The 11290-nt window shown below is 42.4% G+C and overlaps 1 protein-coding gene across 5 annotated transcripts in view; it reads right to left on the bottom strand.

The window, feature by feature from the left end:
• Positions 1–11290, bottom strand: part of Foxn2 (forkhead box N2) — a 68567-nt gene that overhangs the window by 29895 nt on the left and 27382 nt on the right. Inside the window, exon 1 of one of the 5 annotated variants that reach the window (XM_005390997.2) lies at positions 7997–8040. The exons of the other annotated variants lie outside the window; for them this stretch is intronic. The gene's annotated coding sequence lies outside the window, so the exon portion shown is untranslated. Of the gene's footprint in view, positions 1–7996; positions 8041–11290 lie in introns of those variants that run through there. 5 annotated transcript variants of the gene reach the window in all.

Here is an 11290-nt window from a genome sequence, read left to right as displayed (position 1 = left end):
TTTAGAAAAAATTGTACTAAAATACATGTAAAATCAAACATCTTAATCATTTTAGGTATACAGTTCCAGTGGTATTAAATAATAATATTGTGCAACCACCACCACCACCATCTCTTTTTTTTTGGTTTTGGTTTTTTTCTGGTACCGGGAATCGAACTCACAACCTCATGCTTGCCAGGCAGGCGCTGTGCTGCTGAGCTAAATCCTCAGCCCCGGAAATATTTACTGTTAAGAAGACAAACCTTCCAGTTACCCATGAGGCTGAAGCAGGAGGCTCATGAGTTCAAGGCCCGCCTGGCCGACTTAGCAAGACCCTGTCTGTGAGTCAAATTTAAAGAGCAACTGCTAGTGTCAGTACATGGTGGAACAGTGACCTGAATGTGATCCTTACTGTCATAAGAATGAAAAAAACCACACCATTTCTAGTATTTTTAAAGCATATTACACAGATGAATTTGTTTTCAAATTATTATTTTAAATTGACAAATAATTGTATATATTTATGATTACAATGTGATATTATGCTAGTGTATACATTACACAATACATCAAACTAAAGGAAAACACCCAGACCGCACACACTTCTCACTACTTTATGGCAAGAACCCTTGAAATCTAATGTTTCAGCAATTCTGAAGTAGAGTCATTCGGTACAGTCACCACGCTGTGCAACAGGGCTCGGACTAACATCTCCCCTCCGTCCAGGCTTGACGCCCCCTCCAAGCCCCTCCCCCACAGCACCGGTCACCACCACTGTGCTATTTCTATGACTTCAACACAGCAACATCTCTTATTCCTCTTTTGTTTCCTTTTTTTTTTGACAGGGTCTGGCTATGCAGCTCAGGCTGGCCTGGAACTCACTATGCCGACTAGCGCAGCCTTGAGCTCACATGGACCCTCCTGCTGCAGTCTCCCTGAATGCTGGGAGAGCAAGCACGCGCCAGTGCAGCCGGCAACTTCCAGCACTTTAAGTGTGCGCTGGGTCACCTCACTAAGCGCGGACATGTATTTCAAGGCTGGCACCGTCTGAGGTTCGAACTGCCACTGCATTGCCAAGGAGAGCGAGAAAAACTATTTTATTTCTAGTTTCTGAAATGATTTTTGTTCTGTTTTCAGAAATACACATTTAAAAAACAGAAAAGAAAACATCATGGGAAAATAACCGACCAAAGAGGAAAGTAACAGAATTAACACGCCATTTCGTTTTCAATGGCTCATGGAGATAACTTAGTTCTAAATTCAGTGAAAAACCTTCTACCATCCTATGCACTCTGCACATGTTTACGTAACTAAAATGGGGAGAAGTGCCTTCAGAATTTCATCTGCTTAACACACCTGACATGTCACTCAAGAATTCTAAGAACTGGTGGACTCTGGCTGTCTATCTGGATTTCAGTAGTTATTACTACATGCAGTCTCAGAATACTCAGTAACAGCACAATGCTTCAGGGTGTGGCTGGCCTGTTAAGCGTTTTACATACCACATCTCAATTAACCATCGATTAAACACTGTGAATCAGGCACTATTATGAATCTCTGCAGACATGAGAAAGGACTCAGGTTAAACACCTTGCTTGTTGCCTGGCTACTAAGTGGAAATACTGGAATTTAAACCCAGACAGACTAACTGTAGCACCAACCTCTAGTCAGCGTATACGCTGACCACGTTAAGAACACATCCCCTATCGGAACGACGACTTAACTCCTACTCATTTAGAGTATTACCAGCATTCTCTTCATATCCAGCCCGGTTTTCTCTCATGCTGACCAGTAACTTAAAACATCAGCACATCATAGAAAGGAAAAGACTAAACTATAACAAATTTAGCTCTTCTGTCAATCAATTATCAAAACCACATATATAAAAATTCACACATATACACACAATATATTTCAACTGACGTCCAGTATGTAACTGAAATCATCTATCTGTCTGTCTGTCTGTCTGTCCATCATACACACTTCAGCAGAGTGCCATACTAATACAGGAAACGCCTGCAAGTGGGTGGTCACCACCTTGGGCACCTCTTATAGAGGCCAAAGGTAATATTTTAATTCCATGATGTCTAACAAATTTAGTATTGCAATATTTACAAAGCTTTTCTTTTCCTGGTTTACACATTTTTTGGTTGGTGCCCCCACCCCCTCTCCATGTATATATATTTTTTCATTCCACATATCCTTTGTACCAAATGCTGTATTAACTGCCTTTGAGAGTTAACATCTGCCTAAGGTTCTAAAGCTAATAAAAAGTACAGCCAAAATTATAAACCTGGCTAAATTCAGTATGTAAGTCTTTTGTCCATTAAAGTTGTACAAAATCTCTTTAAGAAACTTCTATTTCTAGCAATGCCACTGTACTTGTTAAAAAAAAAGAGTTAAAGTCTTTATAAACTACTACTGATTAAGTAATCTCATTGAACACTAATTTAGATAATGGCAAATATGATTTTTTTTTTTGAGGCAGGGTCTCATTATATAGTGCAGGCTGACCTTCAACTTGCTATGTAGCCCAGGCTGCCCTCAAACTCACGGTGATCCTCCTGCCTCGGCCTCCCAAGTGCTAGGATTCTGGGAGTGAGGCACCACACCTGGTGATTAACTACAAGTTCATAATAAAATTTCATTACTATAATGTGCAGAGCAATAGTTTGGTAGCAAAATTGCCAAAGAATTACACAAAGTATGCATCCCAGGAAAGTTTAAAAATCAAGTATGGCTGGGCATGACGGTGCACACCTGTAACCCCAGCACTCAGGAGAGTGAGGCAGGAGGACTGCCCTGAGTTCCAGGCCAGCCTGCGCTACGAAGTGAGATCCTGTCTCAGAACACAACAAAACAAAAACCAAGTGTGGACACTGAGAAGCCAGCATCCTGTTATTAAGATGTGAGCTGTCATTGTATTTTTAAGGGAAAAAGAGGAACTGTTCCTAAACAACCCTTTCAGAACACTACCCACTTAGAGCACTAAGTCCGCCACAAAGCATAAAAAGGCAAATGATCTTTTAGGTCGATTATATACAAACAGTAAATAAATATACTGTACTAGAAAATGTCAGCTTCACTAATGATCAAGGAAGTGAAAAAGCCAAAATGTGGTGGCGCACGCCAGTAATCCCAGCACTCAGGAGGCTGAGGCAGAAGAATCCCTGAGTTTGAGGGCAGCCTGGGCTGCACAGCGAGTTCAAGATCAGCCTGAACTGCATAGCGAGACCCTGTCTCAAAAAAGATAATCAATCAATCAATCAATCAATCAATCAATCAAAATGTACTTAAGCACAGGCCCTAGTAAGTAGTAAGCACAGATGTTAGTACTAACAATATTTGCTTTTGCCTAATTCGTAATAGTTTAAAAACATATGTAGGGCTGGGAATTTAGCTCAGCAGCACAGCACCTACCTGGCAAGTACAAGGTCGTGCGTTCGATTCCTGGTACCAGAAAAAAAAAAAAAACGTAATGTACAATTTTGTTTTTGTTTTGTTTTGCGACAGCATCTTGCTGTGTAGTCCAGGGTGGTATTGAACTCATAATCCTCCTTCCTCAGTCTTCTGAGTGCTGGGATTATAGGTATGCACCATATAATGTACCCACTTGAACAAGGACCTGCGACCATTTTGGAAAGCCAACTGACAGTATATATCAAAAGTTATCAAATATTTCACAATCTTTGATCCACCAATTCCAACAACCCACTCTAATAAAACGACGATGTACAGAGAAAAAGTCCCTTTCTTCTTCCTCCTCCGTCAAATGTCCACAGATTAAAGATGATGAAAAACTACAGCAACTTATGTACCCTTCAGCAGAGAAATGGTAACTAAACCGCATCTATTCAATGTAGTATTTAGTAGCCACTGAAAATGACTATCTAGATAGGACTGACATACTTTCCGTTGTACTTCCGTTTCTCTCCTTCCCTCCCTTCTCCCCTCTCCCCTCCCGCCCTCTCTCCGACATACGTATATACACACAGTCAATTCAAAAAAAGGTCGCGGACTTACAAGCAAGCTTAAGACACAAACAGTGGCCACCTCTTAGACTCTTGGAATAGCCTATTCTGTTACAAAGCGTTTCTGCACAACCAATAAGCTCATTGGTAAAAAGGGGCAACAGCCTTAGCATGACATAAAAATCCCAAGTACACGGCCTTGCCCAGACTATGCTTTCTGTACCACCACATAACAACGGGCAAGCCCCGAACAGGCTAACTCGGCGGAGAGCAGGGAGCTACTGCACGTACAGCGCCGAACGCAGTCTCCATCCAAGCCCGGCTCTGCCTCTTGGCACAGCCTGGCCGCAGCTTTCTGGAAATGCTAAACGCGCCCCCCTCCAACCTTTGCGCACCTCACTGTGCCCACCTCACTGCAGCTTCCGCCATCCCTTCACACCGTTCACCTCGTTTTAAGATCCCGAACGGGCCATAGTTATTTACTTGCGACAAACTCATGTTTTAAAACATTCTAATGTTCTAACATTTATTTTCATTAGCATTCTGACACACAGCTACAATGTTTTCGGTGAGCTGACCCAGCAGCTCTGCACAATTTTAGTATTTTCAGGAATATATAATAATATGCAAGACTGCTAGAAAAAGGTGTACATACACATAGCCAAAAACATTTTAAGAAAACTTTAGATTTTATTTGGAAAGTTCAGCCAAGGGATATAGCTCAGTGGCAGAGCGCCTGCCTGCCAAGCTTGAGGTCATGAGTTCCATTCTCGTACTACCAAAAAAAAAAAAAAAAAAGGGAAAATTCTAGTTTTATATGAAATTTTGTCTTAAACTGAAAACATTCACTGGCAAAGCATTGATAATACACATGATCAGTTTGCTTCATAAAACAAATGTGTCAAGAACAAAAAGGAAATCTGGGCTATTAATCCTTATTTATGAACCAATATTTTAGCCAGGCATGCTGGCCCATGCCTACAATCCTAGCATTCTGGGATAGGAAGGCTGAAAGCTTGCATTCAGCCTGGGAAACTTAAGGGATCCTGTCTCAAAGTTTAAAAAAAAAAAATTATTTTAAAGGGTTGTGGGGAAAAAGGAGGGGGTGTGGTCTGTGGCTACAGCTCAGTCTAACTAGGTTCCATCCCCAGTACTGGGAAACAAAACAAAACAAAACTTCAAAAACCACATCTCAATGGTACATCCAATAAATATCACTCAAAGGAAGCACTAAAGGTCAACAGACTATGATAGAAAATATAATACGGGATTTGAAAAGAATACAGTATGGTCATTTGCATGGGGGTGGGAGGTAGGAGGAGCTGTAACTAGCTTAACCAAGTAATTAACACAATCACTCAACTATTTCTAAACTAATTTCTTAAAAAAAAAAGGAGACACATATAAAAGACAATTTAGTGAAGTACAGATTAGTGTTAAGAATTCAAGTCTTCTACATTTTAGGAAGGAACATTTTCTCCTTATAAGAGTTTTAGAAGTAAAGCGTTCAGATAAACTTGGTACTGTACAATCACTCTGGAACCTGTGTAGAGCTTTACTGTGTAATTAATATGGTGGTATCTTGAGAGGGCCTGGGAATTAATGGTGCACTTTTTTTGGTCTTTTTGAGACAGGGTCTCATTATGTAGTATCAGCTGGTCTTGAACTTCCTCCGATCTTCCTGCCTCAGCCTCCCAAGTGTAGAACAACGCCCAGCCCTTTTTCTCTTTCTAACCTTACAAGAGACTGTCATTATTGCTTATCCAGTCAATTTTTATTAATTTATCCATTTACTTGCCATTCTCTTTGACTATCATTCCTTCCTAAGTCAAGACCGTACCTATGACCATTTTCTGGCTACTTAAAAAACGGTCTGGGGCTGAGAGTACAGCTCGGTAGCAGAATGTGTGCTTAGTGGTCCAGAGAACCTGTGTTCAATCCCCAGCACCACAAAGCAGGTGGGCGGTGGGAGGGTCCTGTTAGTGAATTTTCAGATTTTATTCATCTGAGCATGTCTTTATTTTACCCTTGCTTTTGGAAGATGTTTGCTAGCTAATATCCCAGACTACTATTTTAGCTTTGTGTATCATTTCGCGATCGTTTACTTGTTGTTACTGAAACTTAGCATTCCTTGGAATACAATCTGTCCTCTTGAAAGAATTTCCCTTTATTGATGTCTCACACTCTGTCTGTGCTGCACTCTGACTTTCTTCGCATTTGCCATCCGTTACACCAGGTTTCCTCAACAGTCTGTTCTCACACCTAGCCACTGAACTTTACTTCTGGTACTGTTCATTTCTAGAACTTCTGATTCTTTTTCAAAATATTTGTTCTTTTCTCATTTTAAGCCTCTCACTGAACATATTAAACAGACTTTCATCTTCTGCATCTGGTAAATTACCCCTGGCGAACTATTGCTGGTCTGATTTCACTCAGTCTCTCACACTGGGAGCCAGTTCCTTTGGAAGGCTAGGACTGTTCATGGTAGCCTGCTTCCTCTGTCATCTCAGTGTGTCCTGGGCGATGACGCCCGTGTTGATTTCCGCAGTCCCTTGGTGGTAACAACAGTCCAGGCCACTCTGAATGGTCTCGTGTGGGTTCATTTGCACACCAGTGTGAGCGCTGGTTTGTGGTAGCGAATTTTTAGTGAAGACTTTGTTCTTCTTGTTTGCAACAATATTCTAAAGACAAATTTCTGGGAACATGAAGGCAGAGAGTTTCTAGAGCATGAAACACTTGAATGATTTAGCCCTACAGCTCTCTAAATTAATGGGGAAAACAATTCCTGCTAGATGCTCTACCTTGACTAGGTCTGGGCTTTGCTTCCTGACCCCTGAGCCCTACAAGGCCAGAAAATTGGAGAAAATGCCCTCAGGGGAACGGCCAGCTTCAGAACGGGCCTACTGCATGGGTTTCCTCTCAGTGTCTGGCTTAGGTGCTCTTCACCTTCGGCCGGAACACCCATGCACTGAGGGTGGTTTCATGCGGCTTTTCAGGGTGCTTTCAGCACACATCCGGTCCAGCCAGACTTCGCCCCCGGCGGTGGGAGGCGAGCGCACACGGAAATTACTTTCTCCAGGCAAAACCACTGCAGCACATCTTCACTGTAGCTCATCTGTTTTTCAGGGTTTTCTGTCTCAGCAGAAAATAAACCCAGCATATTCCCAGCCAAACAGAGTTTCTCAGTATGAAGCGATTCCCACCTGGAAGTGGGTAGGAGACATATGCCTGGAGGCAGAAGACAAATCTCAAAAACTCTGTGCACACTTTACGAAGAGGGACTTCTTGGCCATTCCCTTCAGAAGCTATGAATCCCAGGCAACGCGCTGGCTGGCACTCGGGGCCATCACTACACCGCGCCTCACTGAAGCGCAGCGCCTGGAGACTGCTAAAGGGACAGGGCCCCCTCTACCCTACCAGCGTTTCTCAGCAGGTCTTTTCCAGGGACACGTTCGGGGGGCTACAAGTGCTGGGGATCTTTCTTTTCACTTAGTAACAACATGAAAAAATGTATTTTACCACTGCTATAGAGAAGAATCAGGGTCAGTGACACTGAAGAAAACTGTTTCAGGAAGTAAGGCTGACGATTCTCTGAGCCAGCTCGCTCTGTCTCTGGGTCTGTCTCTCCTTCCTCCCGTTTTTTTGAGACAGGATCTCTCTATGCAGCCAAAGCTGGCCCCAAATACAAAGTGATCCTCCTGCTTCAGCCTCTCAAGTGCTCGAATTACAGGCACTTGCCATCCCATCTGGCTGTATTCTTTCTTTAAAAGGGACCCAAATCTAGGCATTTGAAACTCAAGAGGCTAAAAGCATGAGCTTGCTGAAAGCTGGTTCTGGTACCAAGCAAGAATTTGGTACCGAGGCAAGGAATGTGCGCTCTAGTCTAGGGCCACGGAGAAAAGGGAAGTCAGATAACCACGTGAGGGCTGGATATTCAGCTCAGCAGCACAGCGCCTGCCTGGCAAATGCAAGCTCTGGGTTTGGTTTCTTGTTCCCGGAGGAAAACCAAAAAAACCCAGATAACCACGTGAAGGGTTGCTTCCTACCTCTGGCATATTCACCGTCTTACCATGCAGACTAAAGGTAAAGATGTCCAGTGACGATGTCTCCAGGCAACCTGTTTTCTAGTCACTTCTGGACAGTCTGGGTCCACACATGTAGGGAAATTACAAGAGTGCGGTTATTCCATCTCATGGTACGGAGAAGTTTTATAAGAAAAACTGCAAAAAGGAACAGATTTGGGGGAGAGGAAGACATTTGGTGGACTAAACCAACACATAGTACCCAGATGAAACTGGTCCCATTCGGGAACAGAATGAAGTTGGCTAAGTGACAAGGCGTGAAATAGTTTGACAGTGGACTTCTGCTAAGCCGGCTACTGAGTTTCAATTTAAAAAAAAAAAAATGATATTAATTAGAGGGATCCATGCATTCTTCAAGTTTGAGAAACACTGTTCAATACTACAAAGCCTCACAGTGCTGGGTTTGAGTAACTGAATTAATATTCTCAGTTCTGTATCTTTGACTTCACTCGTACTACTGTAGACACTGTATTTGTACGAGTTTATGATCTCTCATCTGGAATTCCAGGGCTAGATATATTTCAAACTTGAAAATCATTAGGCATATTGGTATACACCTATAATCCCAGCACTGGGGAGGCTGAGGCAAGAAGATTGCTTTGAATTTGAGGCCAGGGTGGGACATATAGTGAATTCAAGTCCAGTCTGAACTGCACAGGAGAGACTCTGTCTCAAAAAAAAAAAAAAAACTTTTTGATTTTAAGAAATAACATGTATGTGATGTTACATCCCACAGAGGTCTCTGGCAACATACCATACTGAGCATATTAATTTTTCTGTATTCCTATAGAAATGTATATTCACAGTAAGAGAGGGGGTAAAGATCTTCAATTAGCCTTTTATCAGCTTAGAGCATGTTCTTCCACTTAAAAGGTTAAGAAAAATTTTGGTTTTTTGGATCATTTTCAGTTTCTAGATCGGAGATGAACTTAAAGATTATCTGCTACAGACTGAAAAACCAAATAAACTTCAATAGGATTTGATGATCTCAATAAAGGTAAAGACCTCACCTTAACATGTATGAATATATAAATGTTACGATTTTTCCCTCCAACTATTCAGGAGTCCCTTTGTGTCTATAGATGGCTTAGTAGAGGATGCTAAAATGTCAAAAGTACTGAAATGCTTACAGGAACTTCAATACGTTCCTAAGGTATGGTACTAGCTGCACTCAACTATGACTTCAGTATTTCTGTATCTACCAGTGTGGGTAAAAGGCAGGGAAACAAGCCTGAGAGATACACTCACTCAGAAGAACCTGTCCTGGCTCTTTTCTAAGAAGCTCTAAGGAGAGGTCTCCTCCTTCTCACGTACTGCTACTCATGGCTGTTTCCACAGTGGTCAGACTCCAGGGTAAACAGTACGCAGCCGTGAGGTGGAGGTACTGCACAGAGACCTGAAGCAGCTGGACACCTGACGCTAAAACCGTGAAGCACAAACAAGCCTATCAACAGAACATCACGAAAGTAAAATCTAAGCCATGAAAACTGATATTAAGCACATCTGGAGACAGTGAGACAGCGGTGAGGAGCCCGAGCCGGGCAGATACTGCCTGGGCTCAAACCCACGTTCTGCCAGTTGCCTCAACTTAGGACGGGCACAGTACCACACCTGCTTTCACGGAGTGAGAGCGCAGAGCGTTCGGAAAGAGGGACCGAGTACACTCGCAGTGAGCACTTGCTGCAGAGATAGCAATGATGGGCATTATTGTTACTAACCCTTGAATTATTAGCCTTCTTTATATGCTGTAGATTTATGTTACGTTCTTCAAGTAACAAAAATCAGGTATAAAATCAGTAACAAAACCTTCTGGAGTTTTGAGAAAAAATTTCTCCTTCACGACCAGTGCTGCCTACTGACCAGGCAGCCAGAGTTGGGACGTGCCAGCGAGCCCTGCAGCAGAGGTCTCACCGTTTCTGCATGAGGCCGTGTTCACTTCCTTGTCCTATTTGTTCCATGAACTCTGTATCTTTGCCAATTACGCTACATGACAAAACGCCTTCCAATGTCTGTAGTCTAAATAATCTAAAAGAGCTTAAACATTAGAACTTTTAAGGTGAGCATGGTGGTGCACACCTGTAATCCCAGCACTCAGGAGGCTGGGGCAGAAAGATCACCAAGAATTCGAGGTCAGCCTGGGTTGCATAGTAAGTTCAAGGCCAGCCGGAACTGAACTACACCGCAAGACCCTGTCTCAAAAATACTTTTAGTATTTTGTTACTAACGGCCCCAAAAGCCTACATTCCTCTTTGAATAGCGGTGCTGTTGCCAAATTCTCATACACAGAAAATAAAAACGTTGAGTTTTCACTATTAATGCCATTTTCAGTAAGAGACAGCCCCCCCAACTGGTACTGTCAAAACAAGAATAAATAAATAAACATTCTTTCATGGCTAACTAATTTAGAATCTACTGTCCTACTTCAAAATTCTTATCAAGGTAAAACATTAAATAATTTCTGATCTACTTTGGAGATATTACTTACCTAACAGTGAATTTCAGCAATTTTTGGGGGGGGGGGTGTTTTTGAGACAAGGTTTCACTATATAGTTCAGGCTGGACTTGAACTCATTCTGTAGCCCAGGCTGCCTAAACTCACAGGGATCCTCCTGCCTCCGCCTCCGGAGCGCTGGGATTATCGGTGGGCGCCACCACGCCCACTGTGAATTCCAGCATATGTGTCCACGATACTCATTCACTCGCTTGTTTTTGAACTCAGTGCTTGTGCGCTAATCACAGGCTCTACCACGGAACTACAGGCCCAGCCCCACTGCGTACTTTTAAAGTGTGTGTTCACTAATATAAAATTTCGAGGTATGGTGGTACAGTCCTGTAATCTCAGTACTTCTGGAGGATGAGGCAGGAGGACCCTGAATTCAAGCCCAGCCTGGGGCAATTTAGCAAAATTCTGTCTCAAGATAAAATAAAAAGGGCTAGAAATGTCGCTCTGTGGGAAGGCCTTGAGTTGAATCCCCAGCACAAAAATAAATAAATATCCCCCCAGGCTCTTAGCCCATAAATTCTCATGAACATAAGTTTTCTAGTGGATACTTTAGTAAGTTACTGTACATAGATCCACAGCAAACAAAGAATACTTACATTTAACCCAGTTCAATTTATTTGTTCAATATTTTCAAATGATTTAAAAATTATATTGAATCTCTTCATGCCATATTTTCTGTTTTTTTTTTTTTTTTTTTTAATAATCAAACTCAAGACCACGCACGTGCCAGGTAGGCGCTGTGCTGCTGGGCTATA

Source organism: Chinchilla lanigera, unplaced genomic scaffold (assembly GCF_000276665.1).
Source record: "Chinchilla lanigera isolate Chin_1 unplaced genomic scaffold, ChiLan1.0 scaffold00040, whole genome shotgun sequence".
Taxonomy (NCBI): Eukaryota; Metazoa; Chordata; class Mammalia; order Rodentia; family Chinchillidae; genus Chinchilla; species Chinchilla lanigera.
This window is presented reverse-complemented; position numbering and strand designations above follow the sequence as displayed.